Source organism: Mandrillus leucophaeus, unplaced genomic scaffold, assembly GCF_000951045.1.
Source record: "Mandrillus leucophaeus isolate KB7577 unplaced genomic scaffold, Mleu.le_1.0 Scaffold571, whole genome shotgun sequence".
Lineage (NCBI taxonomy): Eukaryota > Metazoa > Chordata > Mammalia > Primates > Cercopithecidae > Mandrillus > Mandrillus leucophaeus.
In genome coordinates this window covers 529,484-537,323 of record NW_012106153.1, presented here as the reverse complement: position 1 = coordinate 537,323, position 7,840 = coordinate 529,484, and positions in this window count along the sequence as shown.

Sequence of the window (7,840 nt, the reverse complement as noted above, 5' to 3'; positions counted from 1 at the left end):
TCTTTCTTTCTTTCTTTCTCTTGCTCTGTTGCCCAGGCTAGAGTGCAGTGGTGCAATTTCGGCTCACTGCAACCTCCACTTCCCGGGTTCAAGTGATTCTCCTGACTCAGATTCCTGAGTAGCTGGGATTACAGGCATAGCCACGCTCGGCTAATTTCTGTATTTTTAGTAGAGATGGCATTTTGCCATGTTGCCCAGGCTGGTCTTGAACTCCTGGCCTCAATTGATCTGCCCACCTTGGCCTCCCAAAGTGCTGAGATTTTACAGGCATGAGCCACCATGCCTGGCCCCAATCTCATTTTTCTATCACTGATCAGTTTTAAAATTATCATGACTCTCTCGGTTTACTTTTCTTTTACTTGCGTGTTTTTTTTCCCTCTAGAATGTAAGCTTCAATCAGGTAAGGACTTCATCTTGTTCACTTGAAGCTGAAGCCCCAGCATGTACAATCTTGTGCTGGGTCGCTGGTTCATCAGCAGAGAGGAGCATTGATTGTCTTTGGAAAAGACGATCTATCTACACCCCTGGAACTGTGGCACAGTGTCACGGAGGGCCTGCTTCCATCTGGGTCAATGGTGACAAAACGAATAAACGTGAGCCGCCATCAGGTGGGGCCAGATGCCCCTTCTTTCTGTCCCAGCCTTAGCGCTGTCATGGCTGCCTTCTGCTCCTCCATGCAAGCCCCACCTCTGTCTGTGATGTCAGCATGGCTGCCCCTGGGATCCCAGCCTGGTTTGCCTTTAAATTTTACAACCTTGTTTATGCAGCTCCAGGCCCGTGCACTAAAGACCACACGCTCCATTGAACATTTATGGCTGCAAATGGCTCCTCCGTGTGGGCAAGGGAGGGGCTGCGCGTGCTTAGGGCGAGGCAGCTGGGATAGGGAGGTCGCTGGCTCTCAGCCTCTGCTTCTTTCTCTTAGGATTCCTCCTTTGGCTGACTCCCCCAGTCTTATTCATGATGACATTGCTCAGTTCACATTGTACAAGCCCAGGTCTGGGCACTGCTAGGCATGGGATAGAGGTGAACAGATGTTAGCCACTGTCTTAGGTGGCTGCAAGGGGGCATGAGGATTTGGGTACAATCTGTGCTCCCAGGAGAAAGAGCAAGGGAGTGGGGGAAACGGGGGAGGTGCTGGGGAGGTGGGAGCAGCCAAGCCAGGGTGTGATTTCCAGAAAAGCCCCACAGAGAGTGGCCTCGGCCTCATACTGTCGGGCACTCTGGAGTTGGTCCCAACTCGGGGGCCTGTCAGTCATTGGCCAAGGACCAGGCTTTGGGGTGTTGACTCCCACATAGCTCAGCTCCCTGAAGATGTGGGCACGGTGGTGGTGGGAGCTGCTGAAGAGTTGCAGAGGCAGCCGCTGGAGGGGAGGCCGAGGTCAGCAGCAAGGCTCACAGGGATGGCAATAGGATGGGAAGCAATGCCCGATGGGCTCAGCTGCAGGTGCTGACGGGTTCACAGGGAGGTGGCAGAAGGCAGCCAAATAAATGAGACAATACGGCGCCCTCCCCACGACCACACACATACCGCTCATGCCTGTGAGTGCTCAGAATGTGCTGGGTCTCACTCTGCGTGTTGCACGTGTCCCGCGACGCCTCACGAGGATGCTCTCTGGCAGACACTGGTATTATTATTCTTATTTTACAGGTGAGGACATGGAAGCACAGGGAGGTTATTCCACTCACCCAAAGACAAACAGCTAATCAGTGAGAGCTGAGACTTGGACCCCAGAACCTACACTTTATAACTGTTTTACAGTTCTGGGCATCAGGGGATCTCATATGAGAAGCCCCTAACCCTGCCCGGGTGGAGGTCAGGGAGGTCTTCCTGGAGGAGGGGGTTCCTGGTAGCAACTTGCTGGATTTGGTGTTCCCTGTTGGTTGGTCAGTGGCAATGAGCTCTGAGAACGGGCTGGGCCCTGCTCCAGGCCCCGGTTGGACAGCAGGGAACAAGACTTGGGGAAATGACTCCTGAGAAAATGGACATGTGTGGCCCTGGGTTTTGGGAAGGCAGGGAGGGAAGACAAGTACCAGAGGCACAGTGAGGGTCTCTCTGGAGCCACAGGGAGAGGGGAGGGATGCACAGGCCTGGGGTGCTGCAGGGCCTGAGCCTGTGGCTGCTTCTGGCCAGGAAAGAAACCAACATTACTTAAAGAACTTATTCATGTAACCAAATACCACCTGTTTCCCAAAAACCTATGGAAATAAAAAACTTAAAAAAAAAAGAGTAAGCAACAACAAAATAAACAAACAGATAAATAAAAAATTTTAAAAAATAATAAAAAACCTCCGTAATACTGAGTGTTTGCAAAGTGCCAGGAGCCACCCTAAAAACAGTCCTGTGGGGTGCAGCCATTGTCATCTGCAGTTTCAGACAAGGAGACGGGGTTGTAGAGGTGAAGGGGCTGCTGGTGGTGCGGCTGGTTGGTGGCTGAGCCAGGGGCTGGGTATGTTGCTGGGAGGAACAGAGGAGACCCTGGGGGATCGATAGTTGTCGGGAGAGAGAGGAAGGCTGAGGAGGGGAAGGGATGTAAAGTTAAATTGCTTTTAGAGGTGCTGGGTGTCTGCAGAGATGGTTCCCCCATCATCCCAAGGTGCTTGTAAATTGTCGCCTCTGCCTCCGGTAGCCTCCTCGGAGGAGAGAGAGTGTCTGGCTTCCCCACCTTGGTGTTTCTGCATCCTGAGAAACTCACTGCCCGGAAGCTCCGGGCACTCCCTACCTTGTCAGACACAGGCTCTGCTGGGAGGGGCCTCCAGCCTCCAGCTTTGCGGCAGAAGCTCAGAGCTGCCCAGCGGGGACCAAAAGGTGGAAACAGACCTGGGATCTAACCTCTACAGCACCCCTGCTGGCTGGGAAATAGGGACATGTCATGTTCCTCTATGAGCCTCAGTTTCCTCATCTGTCCAATGGGTATGCTAAGCCTCTCAGGCCTGCCCTGGCCTTGCAGAGGGGGTAGGAGAGCAGGATTTCCCATCTCAGGCCTCAGAGACAAATGTGGGTGTCAAACACTGCCGGCTTTCCCTGCCCAGCTATGGGGCCTTGGGCGAGCCACACAATTCTCAGAGTCCCAGTTTCTGCAGTGGTCCTGCTAAGTCACCAGGAAGCCTGTTTACTGGTGTCCGAGGTGAGGGAATCCCCCCCAATATCTCTTTTTGGATCGATTTCTGGAACATTCCAGGTCTTTCTAGGTCTTTTCAGGCCCTTGGCCACTGCCCTGGCTGTGTGCTCACAGCCTGTGTGGGAGTCGGGGGGTGCTCCTACTGGACCTGAAGGAACTGCCTCGAGGCGGGGATGTGAAGTCAGGGGCAGAGGCTCCTCACTTTCTTGTCCAGCTTCCCAGGAGTCAGAGACTGGAGCCCCAGACTGAGAGGCCTTGACTCCTCAGCCTCTTCTCCCCGACCTGTCTGGGCCTCCTCCTCACCAATCCTCTTCGCCATTTACTCTTCATCAGCTCCACCATTTCTGTCTCTCAAGCTGCAGCAACCAGAACTGAGGTCTAACTGTGTATCAATCACACCAACAATAACCATAATGAAGTCGATGTTTGCTCCTGAACCCGCAGTCCTGTCTGCTCAGGGGTTGCCTTTGTCACTTCTCCTTTTGGGTGAATCACCAGCTCACCGTTGCCCCTCACCATCTTGAATGCCAGCTCAGACCTGTGTAGAGAGCCTGGGCCCTGGTGTCAGACAGACCTGGGCTCAGATGCGGGTCCTGCCACCTGCCATGGTGGCCCTGGAGCCTTTGACCTCCCCAGGCCAGCCCTCAGTTTCTTCATTGGTCAAGACTGGAGCGTGGTGATGGCCTTCTGCTGAATGTTATGCTTCTCAGGTGCAGCAGGGCTTATGACTCACACGTCTGGGAGAGCGTGGGGCATGTGATCCATCCGTCCACTGCAGAGCTCAGCCATGTGTAGTCGCTCCTGCTCTTAGGGAACTTGCTCCTGAGTTCAAGGAGGCAAGACACAAAACACAATTGACAAGTAAGTGATAATTCAGATCGGTGTGGTAGACACACAAGGTGACTCAAACTCTCCCCTACCCACAAGCAACTCACAACCAAGCATGGGAGACAGGAAACAACATCTTTAATAAAATTACGGTCACAACGTCTTTAATAAATACTAAGGATAATCTGTTGAGTATTTATGACAGGCTAGGAACTTTAGAGAGCTTTACATGGATTTTATTTTAATTCTCACAAACCCTGAGAAGACAGATGTTATTATCCTTAAGTTACAGCTAGGCAAACCGAGCCTCAGAGAGGCAAAGTCCCTTGCCCAGGTTCACACAGGGGAGCACAGAGCAGATGGAACTGAGCTTTGAACCCAGATCTGCCTGATATGGAGGCCCATGCTTTTAGTTTGCCTGCTCTATCCCTCTGTGCACAAGTCTGTGATCTTCCAAATGCCATTTCTGTGCCAAATGAGGCCCTGTTTCTGCATTAATACCCACCCTGATTACTGCAGAGTTAGTTGCAAGTGTCAGAAAATCCAATTCAAAGGACTTAAATAATAAAGATAATTCCCTGGCTTACATAACTGAAAAAGAGGTAGTAGTGTCTGCTTCAGGCAAGGATTGATCCAGCCGCTAATGCATTGATTGGTATGAACAGGACCAGTGAGTTTTCTTTTTTTCCATTTCTTGGCTCTGCTTCCTCAGTGTCAGCACCATTCACAGCAGGCATGCCCCTCCTGCCTCCAAGAGAGTCACCAGCAGCTTCCTCCTCCACATCTGTGAGTAAATGAGAGGGTCAACTCCACCTAATAGCTCAAATCCCAGTTTCAGGATTTGACCTATGGTTGGTCAGACTAGGGACACAGGCCCATTCCTGAGCCAATCACTGTGGCTGGAGAGGTGGGAGACACTGACTGCTCTAAGCCAGTCAGTTCTTTCAAGACCAAACTGCATGGGCAAGAAATTTAGGACAAGGGGAGGAAGAAGGAAGAGAAAAGAGAATATCAAGGTGGCAAATGACAAATAAATACCCACTCCTTTCTTCCTACAAGAGAGATATTATTCCCCCCATTTCATGGAGGAGGAAACTGATGATCAGAGCAGGCAAGAAACAGGATGGCGTTCTCTGCTGGGGGAGGGAGTGTTCCCTGGAGAGGAGATCCAGCTTGCCATTGTGGGTTTCTTACAGCAGAAATCCCGTGTGTACACACATGCCGAACAAGGCACACACAGTCTTCATACTTCTTTCCCCAAATCCACTGTTGTACCTCACTCTGGAAAACAAAGAATACAAATGGAGATGAGGTTATTTTTTGCCCCTCGAATTGGCAAAGGTGAATAAAACCATGTTTCTTGGGCTGGGTGTGGTAGTTCACGCCTGTAATCCCAGCACTTTGGGAGGCTGAGGTGAGTGGATTACCTGAGGCTGGGAGTTCGAGACCAGCCTGACCAACGTGGAGAAACCCCGTCTCTACTAATAAATAAAAAATTAGCCAGACATGGTGGCGTGTGCCTGTAATCCCGGCTACTCGGGAGGCTGAGGCACAAGAATCGCTTGAACCTGGGAGGCAGAAGTTGCGGTGAGCCGTGATCGTGCCATTGCACTCCAGCCTGGGCAATAAGAGTGAAACTCCGTCTCAAAAACAAAGAAACAAACAAACAACAAACAAAAAACCATGTTTCTTGATGCTGGGGAGTGTGGAGTGATGCAGGTTGTTTATTCCTGCGTGGTAACATAGAGATTAATAGGAGCTTTCTGGAAGCGAGAGCTTCTATATTGTATTAAGAGTCTTGAGCATTTTGTACTCTTTGACTTCCAGAAATTTTATGTCCAGGAATTCATGTTGAGATGATGGGAGAGACAGACATTGAATGATATATAAAGCCATCCATGGCTGTGTTACTTGTAGCAGGGAAAACCCGGCACCACCATAATCTTGATTTTTTACACTTACTTGTCAGCAGTATCCATCTCAGTCCATCAACTGCCATGTGTCAGAAAAATGCAACCCTCTTTATTGTTCTAGGACTGAGTTTAATTTTTATTTCAAGACTCTGAGATGACCGAGGGACAAAAACCTAGTCTCTGTCAGCTCAGGGACCCCCCACCGCGTTTCCCCCCTTGGATTGCATCTTGCCCTGACACCTGTGAGGTTCTTGGTGTGGTGTGGTGGTCAGTCTTTGATCCGTTTGGTCACCGCCTGTGCCTCTCCATTCCTGATCCTATAGGCTCTTCTGGTCCCACGGCTCTCTGTGCATAGAAAACATTCTTCGTCTGGGTTGTGAAAATGTGGCGGGCAGTCAGGCCCTCTGCGCGGACCCCACAGGAGGTCAGGCCATCGTTTCCTCTGCTCTCGTGCTGTGCTGATGCATGGACTGTGGGGTCTCCTTGCTTCCTTTGGGAATGGCAGCGTAGACTCCCTCTGTCTCAGATCCCCACGCTTTCATGGAAGTTTGGGGATTCCTTAGCTGGTCAAGGGTAATAGCCATTGCTTTTACACGAACCTCCTGATTTCTTCCACATTTTCTGCCTGTGTCAGAAGCTAGGCAGTTAGCACAGAATGCCTCAGCTGCCTGGACTTTTTGGGGGTGGGGTGGGGCACAAAGAAGACTCTGGAGGAACCTCGGTTAGAACCCCAAATAAGAACAGCTAGTATTTATTGAGCATTTGCTAGGTGCCAGACTCCATTCTAACTGATTTCCATGAATTGCTCATTTATTTGTTGTGAAACCTTCTTTGATAGTAGAAGAAACTAAAGCACAGATAGGGGAAGTCACTCATCCAAGGCCACACAGCTGGGAATGGTAGGACGGGGCTTTGAACCTAGGCAGTCCAATTCCACGCTTTCTGCTCCCAACCATTCCCTCCTGCGGCCAGCAGGGGCTGTGAGGGGTGTTGGCGCTGAGAGCAGGGCTGAAGAGGTTTAGGGGCTCAGAGCTGGTCTAGAGGAGGAAAGAAGTTCAGGGTCAGCCCCCTTTCCTGCTCCCTGCTGCTGTGAACTGCCTGCGCCTGGAAAGGGCTGAGCCACTCTCTGAGAAGCGCATGGGCCAATGTTCTGCTGCAGCAACTAAAGCTCGAGCCCACTGGCCTTGACCTTGACTCTGCCTATGGAGTTGCTGAATGACCCACCTTGAGGCTTCTTGCAGCAGATGCATTTTACATGGGGGCCGTGGAGGCTAGCTAGCTCCTTCCACGGTGGGGCTAGGAAATCCAGCCTCCTTCCACCTCTACATCCAGCCCCACTCCTGTCTGAGGTGGGGGGTGGAATCCTGAGCACCTACTGTTGTATTCTGTCTCTATATGCCGTCTCATCGGATCTTCCCACCAGCCCTATGTGATGATTCATCTTAAACAGTTGAGAAAACAGGCTCAGAGAGGTGAAGACACTTACCCCCATCACACAGCCAGTGGAGGGGGGAGCATGGGGTTGAACCCCGCCTGACTCATGCTCATCCTACTCCATTAGGGGGCGTGAATAGGAGGTGTGGTCCCTGCCCTTAGACTTCTAGCACTGACAGGGTCCTTTGGGGAATGAGGCCAGAGTTTGGGTTATGAGGTTGGAGGTGAAGAGGGGGCAGGGGCTTAGCTATTTGCTGATGAATCCAGGAAAACTTTCTATTGGGATTCTTTTCAAAGGACCTGTTTGAGGCCAGGCACGGTGGTTCACACCTGTAATCCCAGCACTTTGGGAAGCTGAGGTGGGTGGATCACCTGAGGCCAGGAGTTTGAGACCAGCCTGGCCAACATGGTGAAACCCCATTTCTACTAAAAATACAAAAATTAGCTGGGCATGGTGGCAGGTGCCTGTAATCCTAACTACTCGGGAGGCTGAGGAAGGAGAATTGCTTGAAACCAGGAGGTGGAGGTTGCAGTGAGCTGAGATCG